Source organism: Meriones unguiculatus (genome assembly GCF_030254825.1).
Source record: "Meriones unguiculatus strain TT.TT164.6M chromosome X unlocalized genomic scaffold, Bangor_MerUng_6.1 ChrX_unordered_Scaffold_30, whole genome shotgun sequence".
NCBI lineage: Eukaryota > Metazoa > Chordata > Mammalia > Rodentia > Muridae > Meriones > Meriones unguiculatus.
This window is the reverse complement of record NW_026843706.1, coordinates 8,664,123-8,677,994: the sequence shown is the minus strand read 5'-3', so window position 1 is coordinate 8,677,994 and position 13,872 is coordinate 8,664,123. Positions and strand designations below refer to the sequence as shown.

At 36.2% G+C, this 13,872-nt stretch overlaps 1 protein-coding gene across 4 annotated transcripts in view; it reads right to left on the bottom strand.

Annotated features, from left to right (window-relative positions):
- The window catches only part of Il1rapl1 (interleukin 1 receptor accessory protein like 1), a 1,800,273-nt gene that overhangs the window by 1,332,483 nt on the left and 453,918 nt on the right, over positions 1–13,872 (bottom strand). The window lies entirely within an intron of this gene.

Here is a 13,872-nt window from a genome sequence, read left to right as displayed (position 1 = left end):
ACTCTGCATTCCTTAGAAATATGTTTCTGTACACAAAAAAGAAACAAAAGACCCAGCGCAGTAACAAACTTGTTACCTAAAATTTATTTTGATATTCATTGTACTAAAAACATCTTGATCAATGCATTGCCAAACAAAAATAGTGATATAGAGACAATTTTTCAAAAATCGAAATAAAGCTACCAGAGAGCAGGCAGCTTCCTTTCATTTCTTGGAGGCATTAATTCCTGCCTCTCTGTTACTCTGCAATATATAGCACCTCAGAAATTCTGCCCATTTAAATAGTCAATGAAACAATATTTTCACCACCTTGGCCCAGTAGTTCATTATGCTCCTTAACTCAAGATATCTTGTCTTCCACTTTTCCTTACCCTGAAGTCATACTCTAGAAGTTCAATTTTAAGCATCACACTCCTAAATTCAATTTTATTCTGCTGAGTCTGGTAACTATTACAACAATTTTTTTTTTTTTTTTTACTATCACCAAGTACTGCAATATAATTATCCAGCACGCTTTCCTATTACTTTCCTTTATATTTATACTTCTCTCATAAAGATTAAATTCACAGTGTGTTGCAAGAACTTTTTTGCATACTGTCAATTCTCTTAGTTTGCTTTAAGATCTGGTGCTCATTAGGTCAAACCAGCTAATTCCAACAGACCACACATATATTTGCACATATGTTCACACTTATTTTATTTGAAGTTCTGGAGGAAAGCACATAACTATTCTAATTGGTCTCACTTTAAATTCATAACCACCAACTTCAAGTTAACAGCATAACTTCCAATCATAATGAACATCAAATTTATCTGTGTAGTGGGAAATTTTTTTAAAGCACTAAAAGTATGTCATGGTCTCACGAATCTGAGTGAAGTTGCATTTGTTAGAAACTAGACATTACAATTCTAAATGTGAGGACATTTCACTGTTTGAAAAGAAAACATTTAAGAATTCCTATTTAGAAGAAAATTTTATTCTCTTCCTTTTCCTCTAACTTAGAAGATTTTCTAATTTCAATCAATAAAATGGCTTCTTTTTTGTCTGAAAAATCTGAAGCAGTCAATTGAAAAGCTCTCCCCACACACAGCTACACTGATGCTCAAACCATGGCTTGCCAGTATGTATTAATTATAGAGTGTGCCTGTGTGTAGTAGGTACCCTTCCCTCTTGCCTACTCAAGGGCAAAACTCCAGCAATTAGCTCACTCACTCCTGAATTACCAAGCACTTCCTCTCTTCTATATTATTTTCATGAGCATTTTATGCTATTATTTCCCCTTCTTAGAAACATCTTCTCTTGACTCCATTTCCATCTCACAGTCACAGCTCCATTTTTTTGTTGCTCTTAAAAGTGAAATCAGATACAGAAATTGTGGTACATTTTCACAGTGGAATACTACTCAGCATCTTAAAACAAGTAAATCGTGAAATTTGCAGGCAAATGGTGGTCACTAGAAAAGATCATCCTGAGTGAGGTAACCCAGAAGCAGAAAGACACACATGGTATACACTCACTTATAAGTGGATATTAGCCATATAATATAGGATAAATGTACTAAAATCTATAGTACTAAAGAAGTTAAACAAATGGTAACCTCAGGAAGAGGCTGAAACTTCACTCAGAAGAGCAAGCAGGATAGACATCAGAAGTAGAAGAAGACAGAGAACAGGATAGGAGCCTTTCATAGAAAGCCTCTGAAAGACTCATTAGGGTACTGAAGCAGATGCTGAAACTCATGGCCAAACTTTGGGGTAGAGCACAGGGAATCTTATGGAAGGGGTGCGGCAGAGAGATAGAAAGAGCTTGAAAGGACAGGAGCAGAGCCAAAACACCTGGGCACAGGGCAGCCTGTAGAGACCCAACCAAGGACAATGCATGGAGAGGACCTATACCCCTGCTCAGAGGAAGCCCATGGGCTCCTCAGTTTCCAAGTGAGTTCCCTAGTAAGAAGAACAGGGGCTGTCACTGACAAGAACTCAGTGACAGTCTCTTTGATCACCTCCCCCAGGGGTTGGGGAGGGGACAACCTTACTAGGCCAAAAAGGAAGACAATGCAGGCAGTCCTGATGAGACCTGACAGGTTAAGGTCAGATAGAAGGGGAGGGGAACCTCTCCTATTAGTGGAATAAGGGAGGGGTATAGGAGAAGAAGATGGAGGGTGGTAGGACTAGGAGGAGAAGAAAGAGGGGACTACAGCTGGGATACAAAGTGAATAAATTGTAATAAAGTTAAAAAAATGAAAAAAATCCCTAATGCAAAAATTGTTTGAGATCATCAAAAATGAATTATGAAAAATAAAGGTTCATTTTTCTTTTTCAAACTTAAGATGCCATGAAGTAAATGATTAAAGCATAATTTTCCTGAAATTCTGCACTTTTAAATGCAGGCACTGATTTCATATTAATAATTACAACAAAAATTTATTCATGTAAATGATACTTATCATTTCAGGTCAAAAATCCTTTTGATGGATTTTTAAAAAGAGAGTGTTAATGTTCTTTTGGTGCTTAAGTTTTGGGAAATGAAACATAAGTAAGTACAAGTGGAAAAAATAATTGTATGTTACTTTCTTATCAAGCTGTGATGAGCTATAAATTTGTAAACATATGTGAAGGAAATGTGTTCACCTGAGCTATTAGGGAATGCAAATCTTCTTTGAAGTAGTTATAATTCTACACAAATAATCAGATTATAGGACCAAGAACAAGGTAAATTATCTTATGCTGGACTACAATGAAAGATGTACTTTCTAGGAATATTAAAAAATAAAATAAAATAAAATACACACACACAGAAAAAGACACAGAGACACCCACAAAGACAGACAGAAACTGAGAGATACAGAGGGAGACAGAGAGAAAACACTCAAATTTTTATTCATAAAACCCATTCCACGTTACCAAAATTTATAGAAAAATAAGTGCTGTGGAAATTTTATCTGATTTATTTAGTTATATTAATATAATTTTATATTTTCTAATGAAAATATCTACATTCAATAAAAGAGGAACAATTTGAGGTATTGACAGTGGTGAATTATTGATATGTAATTTAAAAGGATAAACATGTTTTTAAGAGCTGATTTGTGCTGTGTAAGGCCATACAACTGTGGAATAATCTGGATACTTCTAGGAAAAAAGTAAAGATGCTCTTTGACAAAGAAATTTGACTAAGGAATTTATGTCACAACTATTCCACCCGAAATGCAAAAGTATATTAAAACAAGAAGGTGTCTTATAGCAGGATTCTCAGCACTTGAGAACCTAGCTAGGCAAGAGCATAGCACGAGTCAGGACTACATAGTAAGACCCTGTCCTAATTTAAAAATTAAGAAAGAGAAATGCGGTGGTGATCACTTCATAAGATGGAGGTATAACATAAAATAGGGAAATGAATAGTTACTGTCACATAGCATAGATCTCAGTTTCCTGACAAAATGACAGATTGATTTCCAAAGTGGTTGTACAAGTTTACAATGCCACTAGCAATGGAGTAGGGCTCCCCTTTCTCCACATCTTCTTCAGCATGTGTTGTTACTTGAGTTTTTCATCTTAGCCATTCTGATGGGTGTAAGGTGAAATCTCAGGTTCATTTTGATTTGCATTTCCCTGATGACTAAGGACATTGAGCATTTCTTTAAGTATTTCACCGTCATTCAATATTCCTCTGTTTACAATTTTCTGTTTAGTTCTGTACCCCATTTTTAAATTGGACTATTTGGTTTGTTGATGTTTAATTTCTTTAGTTATTTATATATTCTGGATATCAGCCCTCTGTCAGATATGCATATGGTGAAGACCTTTCCCAGTGTGTAGGTTGTCATTTTGTTATATTAATCATATCCTTTCATTTACAGATGATTTTCAGTTTTAGGAGGTCCCATTTATTGATTGTCAATCTTAAAGCCCAATATCTTGGTGTTCTCTCCAGGAAGTTGTCTCTTGTGCCAATGAGTTCAAGGCTCTTCCTCAATTTTCCTTCAAACAGATATACTGTGTCTGGTTTTATGTTGTGGTCTTTGATCCACTGGGACTTTACTTTTGTGCAGGGCGATAAATATGGATTGATTTACATTTTTCTCCATGTAGACATCCAGTCACACCAGTACCATTTGTTGAAGATGTCTTCGTTTTTCATTTTATGATCTCTGCTTGTTTGTCAAAAATCAACTCTCCATAGGTGTGTCGGTTTATTTCATTTTTTCTTTTTTTCTCCCCCCCTTTTTAATGTAAAAATCATTGAATGTTATTTAAAACATTGTACTGCAAGTAAATGATTTCCATCATTTTATGCCTTTGACACTTGTAAAATATTCTTAATTCCATCGATGAAATATAATATTACTGAACATTTGTCTACATTTCTTAAGTACCTATTATACTTAAATATATTTTATTGGTTTATTAGGCATATAAAAAAGACTTTTGCTCATGTTTTTGGAGTGATCACATTTTTCCTAGGTGCAACTCTGGTTAATCACATGGATGTGCTATTTTCAGTCACTTTTGGTGTGTTTTGATAAAATGATATTAATTTAATTTTTTTTCAGTTTTTAATTATAACTTTTCTTTATTCATTTTACATCTGGGTCATAGGCCTCTCCCTCTTCTACTCTCAATCCCATCTTCCCTGCCTGTTTCCATTATCCTCATTCCTACTCCTCAGAAAAGAGGAACCCCCACCCACCTAACCCAGCATATTGAGTGGCATAGGGACTAAGTATATCTTCTTTCCCTGTGGCCTATCAAGGTGGCCCCACCAAGAGAAAGTGATCAAAAAACTGGCATTCGAGTCCATATCAGAGTCAGCCTCCTTCTGTTTACTAGGGAACCCATATGAGGAATGAGCTGTCCCTTGGCTGCATCTGTGTATGGCACCCATATCCAGTCTATGCATGGTCGTTGGTTAGTGTATCAGTCCCCATAGGCCAAGGCAGCCTCAGTTAGTTGTCTCTATTGGTCTTCATGTGGTGCTCCTATCCTCTCAGGGTTTTTCTATTCTTTCCCCGACTGTTCTAAAAGAATCACTCCTAGAAGCCTACCCTGTTGTAGGTGTCCAGCTTGTCACAGAGAAGTCACTGCCTGCGCTTTCTCTTCTCACTGCATCTCTCTGTATCCCTGACATCACTATCCCCAGGCCTGATATTGACTAATTACAATATTTATTATTATTATCATTTATTACAATTTATTCAATTTGTATTCCAGCTGTGGCATCTTCCCCTCAACTCCTCCCAATCCCACCCTCCCTCTCACTTCTCTCCCCATGTCCTTCACATAGTCCACTGATAGGTGAGGTCCTCCTCAACTTCTGTTTGGCCCTAGCATATGAGGTCCATCAGAACTGGTTGCATTGTCTTCTTCTGTGGCCTGGCAAGGCTTCACTCCCAGGGTGAGGTAAACAGAAAACTTGCCACTGAGTTCATGCCAGAGAAACACCCTGCTCTCCTAACTAGAACACCCACATGGAGACAAAATCTAAGGGCTACATCTGAGCAGGGTTTTAGGTGCTCTCCATGCATTGTCCTTGGATGGAGTATCACTATCTACAGGGCCCCAAGGACTCAGTATTTTGGCTCTGTTGGTCTTCTTTTAGAGCTCCAGTCCCCTGCAGGTCTTACTATCTCCCGCTTATTTCACAGAATTCCATGCATTCTTCCCAAAATTTGGCTATGAGTCTCAGCCTCTGCTTCAATACCTCGATCAGTAGAGTCTTTCAGAGGGCCTCTGTGGTAGGATATTTCCTGTCCTCTCCTGCTTCCAATGTCTATCGCTTGTCCTTCTGAATGAGGATTGAACATCTTTCCTAGAATCTTCCGTTAGTTTAGCATTATTAGGAGTATAGGTTTTAGTATGTTTATCCTACATTATATGTCTAATAGCCACATAAGAGTGAGTATATACACCATGTGTGTCTTTCTGCTTCTGGGATACCTCACTCAGGATGATCTTTCATAGTTCCCGCAATTTGCTTGCAAATTTCATCATTTCCTTGTTGCTGAGTAGTATTACATTGTGTAAAAATACCACAATTTCTGTATACATTCATCAGTTGCAGGACATCTGGGTTTTTCCAGATTCTGGCCATTATACAAAACCCTGCTGTGAATATGGTTGAACAAATGTCCTTATTGTGTACTTCAGCATGTTTTGGATATGTGCCTAGGAATGGTATAGCCAGATCTTGAGGAAGCGCTATTGCTAATTGTCTGAGAAAGTGCCAGATTGATTTCCAGAGTGGTTGTACAAGTTTACATGCCTACCAGCAGTGGAGGAGGGTTCCCTTTTTCCCACAACCTCTCCAGCATGTGTTGTCTCTTGAGTTTTTGATCTTAGCCATTCTAATGGGTATAAGGTGAAATCTTAGGGTTGTTTCGATTTGCATTTTCCTATTGACTTAAATGTCATAAAGTGTTTCTCTAGCATTCAATATTTCCCTATTGAGAATTCTCTGTATACTGCTGTATTCTTTTTTAAAATTGGATTACTTGGTTGGTTGGTATTTACGTTTTCAAGTTATTTATGTATTCTGAATATTAGCCCTTTATATATTCAGGATATTGTTTGGTGAAGATCCTTTCCCAATTTGTAGGCTGTCATTTTGTTCTGATGACAGTGTTCTTTGCTTTACAGAAGCATTTCATTTTCATGAGGTTCCATTTATTGATTGTTGATCTTAGAGCCTATGATGTTGCTTTTCTGTTTAGGAAGTTGTTTCCTATGCCAATGAGTTCAAGGCTCTTCCCCACTTTTTCTTCTAACAAGTTCAGTATGTCTGGTTTTATGTTGAGGTCTTTAATCCACTTAGACTTTAGTTTTTTTGCAGAGAGATAAATATGGATCTATTCACATTTTACTACATGTACACATCCAGTTAGCCCAGCATCGTTTGTTGTATATGATATCTTATTTCAAGTGTATTTTTTTGGCTTTGTGAAAAACCAAGTATCCATAAAGTGTGTGGATTTATCTCTGGGTCTTCTATTTGATTCTATTGATCAACGATTCCGTTTCGATGAAAGTATCATGTAGTTTTTATTACTGTTGATGTATAGTACAGCTTGCAGTGAGGGATGGAGATACCTCCAGAAAATCTGTTACTGTACAGGATTGTTTTAGTTATTCTGGCTTTTTTTTTTTTCATATGAAATTCAGAATTATTCTTTCAAGTCCGGTAAAGAATTTTATTGGTAATTTGATAGGAATTGCATTGAATCTGTAGATTGCTTTTGGTAGGATGGCCATTTTCACTATTTTAATCCTACCAATCCATGAGCATGGGAGTTCTTTCCATTTTCTGATATCATCTTCAATTTCTTTCCTCAGAGACTTGAAGTTTTTTCATACAGCTCTTTCACTTGCTTGGTTAGAATCACAGCAACATACTTTATATTATTAGTGGCTATTTTAAAGGGTCTTGTTCCCCTAATTTTTTTTCAGTCCTTTTGTCTCTTGTATACAGGAGGACTACTGATTTTTTTAGTTAATTTTGCGTTCAGTCACTTTGCTGACACTGTTTTTCAGCTGAAGGAGTTCTCTGGAATATATTTGGAGCCACTCATGTATACTATTATATCATCTGCAAATAATGATACTTTGACTTATTCCTTTCTAATTTGTGTTCCCTTCATCTCCTTTAGTTGTCTTATTGCTCTAGCTAGGACAGACAGAGTGGGCAGCCTTGCCTTGTCACTGATTCAATGGGCCTTATTTAAGTTTCTCTCCATTTAGTTTGATATTGGCTATAGGCTTGCTGTATATTGTCTTTACCATGTTTAGGTATGTGCATTGTATCCCTAATCTTTCCAAAAGTTTAAACGTGAATGGGTGTTGTATTTTGTCAAATGCTTTTTTAGCACCTAAGGAGATGATCATGTTTTTGCTTTTCTTCCTTTGTTTCTTTTGTTTGTTTATGTGGTGGATTACATCGATGGGTTTCCATATACTGAAACTGGGATGAAGCCTTATTGATCAGGTTAGATGTTAACTTTTATGTGTTCTTGGATTCGGTTTGCAACAAGTACTTTTGTGTTGATGTTCATAAAAGAAATAGGTCTGAAGTTCTTTTTTGGTGGGTCTTTGTGTGGTTTAAGTATCAATGCTACTTGTGGCTTAATAGAATGAGTTTGGTAATGCTCCTTCTGTTTATATTGTCTGAAATAGTTTGAAGATTATTGGCATCAGCTCTTCTTTGAAGTTCTGGTAGAATTCTGCACCGAAACTGTCAGACCTGGTCTTTTTTTGGCAGATAGATTTTGAGTATTGTTTCTATTTCCTTGGTGGATATAGAACTGTTTAAACAATTTATCTGATCGTGGTTTAGCTTACGAAGAATATATCAAATTTGTTTCCATTTCACTTAGATTTTGAAATTTTGTGACTTATAGGCATTAAAATAAGAGCTAATGATTATTTGACTTCTTCAATCTATGTAGTTATACCACCATTTTCTTTCCTTATTTTACTGATTTGGGTGGTTTCTTATCATCTGCCTGCAAATTTCATGATTTCCTTATTTTTAATTTTTCATTGTGTAAATGTACCACAAATTCTGAATCTATTCATCAGTTCAGGGACATCTGGGTTGTTTCTAGATTCTGGCTGTTACAAATAAAACTGCTATGAACATGGTTGAGTAAATGTCCTTATTGTGTACTTGAGCATATTTTGGATATATGCCTAGGAGTGATATAGCTGGATCTTGAGCAACCACTATTCCTAATTGTCTAAGGAAGTGCCAGATTTCAAAGTGGTTATATAATTTTACAATCTCACCATCAATGAAGGAGGGTTCCCCTTTCTCGACATCTTTTCCAGCATATATTGTCACTTGAGTTTGAATTTTAGCCGTTCTGATGAGTGTGAAGTGAAATCTCAGGGTTGTTTTGATTTACATTTCCCTGATGACTGAAGACATTGAACCTTTCTTTAAGTGTTTCTCTGCCATTCAGTTTTCTTCTATAGAGAACTCTCTGTTCAGCTCTGTACACCTTTTTAAAATAGGATTATTGGATTTGTTACTTTTTAACTTCGTGAGTTCTTTATATATTCTGGATATTACCCCTTTGTCAGAAATAGAGTTGGTGAAGATCCTTTCCCAATCTGTAGGCTGTCATTTTGTTCTGGTGAGATTGTCCTTTGCTTTACAGAAGCTTTCAGTTTCATGAGGTCCCTTTTATTGATTGTTGATCTTAGAGCCTGTGCTATTGATGTTCTGTTCAGGAAGTTGTCTCCTGTGTCAATGAGTTCAATGTTCTTCCCCACTTTTTCTTCTAACAGATTTAGTGGGCCTGCTTTTATATTGAGGTTTTTTATCTACTAAGACTTTAATATTGTGCAGGATGATAAATATGGATATATTTGCATTTTCTTACATGTAAACATCCAGTTAGTTCAGCACCATTTGTTGATCTTTTTTCCATTGCATAGTTTTGGCTTCTTTAGTTAAATAAAGGATCCATAGGTATGTGGGTTTTTCTGAGTCATCATTTTGATAACATTGATCTACCATTCTGTTTCTATGCCAGTGCCATGTAGGTTTTTTTTTTTATTATTGTTATGTATTCCAGCTTGAGATCAGACAAGGAGATACCTCTAGATTATCTGTTGTAAAGGATTGTTTTAGCAATTCTGTTGTTGTTGTTTTTTTTCCCCATATGAATTTGAGAATTGGTCTATCAAGTTCTGTAAAGAATTGTGTTAGTAATTTGAGGGGAATTACATCGAATCTGTATATTGCTTTTGGTAAAATTGTCATTTTTACTATGTTAATCCTGCCAAGCCATGACCATGGGAGATATTTCCATCTACTCATATCTTCTTCTCTTTCTTCCTAGACCTATTTAGGTAAGTGTCTTGTATCCCTGATCTCTCCAGGAATTTAATAATAAATGAATTTTGGATTTTATCACATAACTTTTCATCATCTAAAGAGATTATCATGTGGATTTCTTTCTTTCAGTTTTTTATATGGTAGAATATGTTTATGGATTCTATATACTGATCCATCTCTGCATATTTGGGATAAAGCCTACTTGGTCATAGTGGATGATATCTTTGATGTGTTCTTGGATTCAGTTTACGATGATTTGTTGATGATTTTTGCAACAATGTTCATAAGGGAGATTGGCCTGAAATTCTCTTTCGTTTTTGGGTTTTGTGAGGTTAAGGTATCAAGGTGACTGTGGCTTCATAGAATAACTGATCAATAAATGGGACCTCAAGAAACTGAAAATCTTCTGTAAAGGAAAGGTCACTGTCGTCAGAACAAAACAAAAGCCTACAGTTTTGGAAAAGATCTTCACCAACCCTGTATCTGACAGAGCACTAATATCCAGAATATATAAAGAAATCAAGAAGTTAAAAACTAACAAATCAAGTAATCCAGTTTTTATAAGAAAGGGTTTAAAACTTTTTATTATTATCATTTATTACAATTTATTCAATTTGTAACTGTCCCCTTCCCTCATCTCCTCCCAATCCCACCCTCCCTCCCTCTTCTCCTCCTGTGCTCCTCCCCTAGTCCACTGATAGGGGAAGTAAATCCAATTTTTAAAAAGGGGTAGAGAGCTGAACAGAGAGTTCTCAATAGAGGAATATCAAATATCAGAGGAACACTTAAAGAAATGCTCAATCTCCTTATGATCAAGGGAAACAACCCAGATGTCCCTCAGTTGAGGAATGGATACAAAAATTGTTGTCAATTTACATAGTGGAATACTACTCAGCAATTAAAAACAAGGAAATCATGAAATTTGCAGGCAAATGATGGGAACTAGAAAAGAACATCCTGAGAGAGGTATCCCAGAAGCAGAAAGACACATGTAGTATATACTCACTTACAAGTGGATATTAGACATATAATATAGGATAATCATAAGAAAATATGTTCTCCACAAGATGCTAAACAAAAAGGAGGACCCTGGGTGAGATGCTCAATTCTTATTCAGACAGGCAAATGAGATAAACATTGGAAGAGGGTAAAAACAAGTAAGAAGACAGGAGTCTATCCACAGAGGGCCTCTGATAGATTCTAAGCAGCAGGGTACTAAAGCAGATGCTGAGAATCATAGATGAACTTTTGGCAGAGTGCACTGAATCTTATAAAAAAGGGGAAGAAACAAGACCTGAAGGAGACTGGAGCAGCACAAGGAGAGCAGCAGAATGAAAAAATCTGGGCCCAGGGGTCTTTTCTGAGACTGATACTCCAACCTAGGACCAGGCATGGCGATAATTTACAACCCCAGCACAGATGTAGCCCTTGACAGCTCAGTTTCCAAGTGGGTTCCCTAGTAATGGGAACAGGGGCTGTCTGACATGATCTCATTGGCTGGCTCTTTGATCACCTTTCCCTGAGGTGGAAGAAGCTTTACCAGGCCACAGAGGAAGATAATTCATATGGTCTTGATGATACCTGGCATTTAAGGTCAGATATAAAGGAGGAAGACCTCCCCTAACAGTGGACTGGAAAAGGGACATGGATGGATAAGAGGGAGGAAGGGCAGGATTGGGAGGAGATGAGGGAGGAGGCTACAACTGGCATAAAAAGTGAATAAATTGTAATAAATAAAAAGTTAAAAAATAAAAATAATTGTGTTGGTATTTTGATGGGAATTGCACTGAATCTGTAGATTGCTTTTGGCAAAATGGCCATTTTCACTATATTCATTATACCAATCCATGAGCATGGGAGATCTTTCCAATTCTGATATCTTCTTCAACTTCTCTCTTCAGAGACTTGAACTTTTTTTTTTTTCAAACAGGACTTTCACTCACTTGTTTAGCTAGATTCACACCAACATACTTTATGTTATTGGTGGCTATTATGAAGGGTGTAAATACCCTAATTTCTTTCTCTGACATTTTACCTTTTATATACACGAGAACTACTGATTTTCTGATTTACTGATTTTGTAGCCAACCTCATTGTTGAAGGTGTTTATCAGCTGAAGGAGTTCTCTGGTTAAATTTTTGGTGTCATTCATATATATTTTCATATAACCTGCAAATAGTAATACTTTGATGTCTTCCTTTCCAATTTTATCCCCTTGATCGTCTCTAGTTATCTTCTTGCTCTCGCTAGGACATTAAGTACTTTTTTGAAGAGATAAGGAGAGAATTGGCAGTCTTGTCTTGTCCCTGATTCCAGTGGGATTGATTTAAGTTTTCCTCCATTTATTTTAATATTGGCTATAGGCTTGCTCTATATTGTCTCTCCTATGTTTAGGTAGGTTCAATGTATCCCTAATCTTTCCAAGAATTTAAGCATGAAATGGTATTGTATTTTGTCAAATGCTTTTTCCGCATCCAAGGAGATGATCATGTGGTTTTTCTCATCCAGTTTGTGTATATTGTGGATTACATAGATGGATATCCATATATTGAACCCCTGCATGCGTGGAATGAAGCCTACATCATCATTTTGGGTGATACATTTTATGTGTTCTTTGATTATATTTGCAAGAATTTTATTGAGTATTTTTGCATCAATGTTCATAAGAGAATAGGTCTGAGGTTCTCATTTTTTGTTGTGTCTTTGTGTGGTTTAGATATCAAGATGACTGTGGTTTCATAAACGAGTTTGGTAATTTTTCTTCTATTTTTATTTAGCTATGATCTACAAAAGTTATCAGAGGTAGACTCAACATAATTGATACATTAACAAAATCAATGAAGTAATGATAGTGTTATATAAAAATTAATTTGAAAACCAGTAGAAATTTGTTAACTATATGCAAATAATGGTTAGATTAAAACAAAATATCACAAAATTATAAAATCTGTATTAAACATTTATAAATATGATGGATTCATTTACAAGTATTTCACACACAGGTACAGTAAATGAAATTTTTAACATCACTTCCCTCTTTATTCCTGCACAGCTTGTAGGCAGAGTGAATTTGAGTCAAAGTTTTTGTGTCTGAGTTGGTGGACCCCTCCCTCTACCTAGGAGACTTGTCTAGTTTGAGGCTGTCCTCTTCAGTCTCTACATTTCCTGCTACTAAGAGACTCTGCTAGAGTCCCTCTCATATTCCCCAAGGAGCCTACTCTGATTTAGGTCTAAAGCTTGTCAGAGATATTATCCTCACCCACAGTTTCTTTTTTCACTATAGGCCTTTTGTCCTTCTACTGCTTCTCTACCCATAACTTGTCTCTACCTTCATCTCTCTGTGTTTACTCTCTTAACTTGTTCTCTCTCTTCAACCATAATTTCTGTCTATTCTATTTCTCCTTCCACGTGAGATTTAAACATCCTCACTTGGATCCTCTTTATTACTTATCTTCTTAGGATCTGTGCATTATTGTATGTTTATCTTATATTATATGGCTAATATTCACTCATACCATGTATGCCTTTCTGCATCTGGGTTACATCATTCAGGATGATCTTTTCTAGTTTCATCCATTTGCATGTAAATTTCATGATTTCTTTGTATTTTAATAGTTGAGTAGTATTCCATTGTGTAAATGTACCACATTATTTTTATGCATTGTTCAGTTGAGAAACAGCTAGGTTGTTTCCAGTTTCTGGCTATTATGAATAAAGCTGCTATAGACATATTTGAGCAAGTGTCAGTCTTGTATATTGGAACATCTTAAAGCTGGGTCATGAAATAAAGCTATTCACAATTTTCCGCAAAAGTGCCAGATTGATTTCCAAAGTGGTTGTAAAAACAGGGCAGATATAACTGAGACAGAAGGAATATCCAAACAATGCCTCCCAACCTAAGACCTACCCCATGGTAGAGAGCCAACCCTTGACACTATTAAGGATACTCTGCTATGCTTGCAGACAGTAATCAAGCAGAGTTGTTCTCTGAGAGGCTCCACCCAGCAGTGCCTCAAAACAGATGCTAAGACTCATAA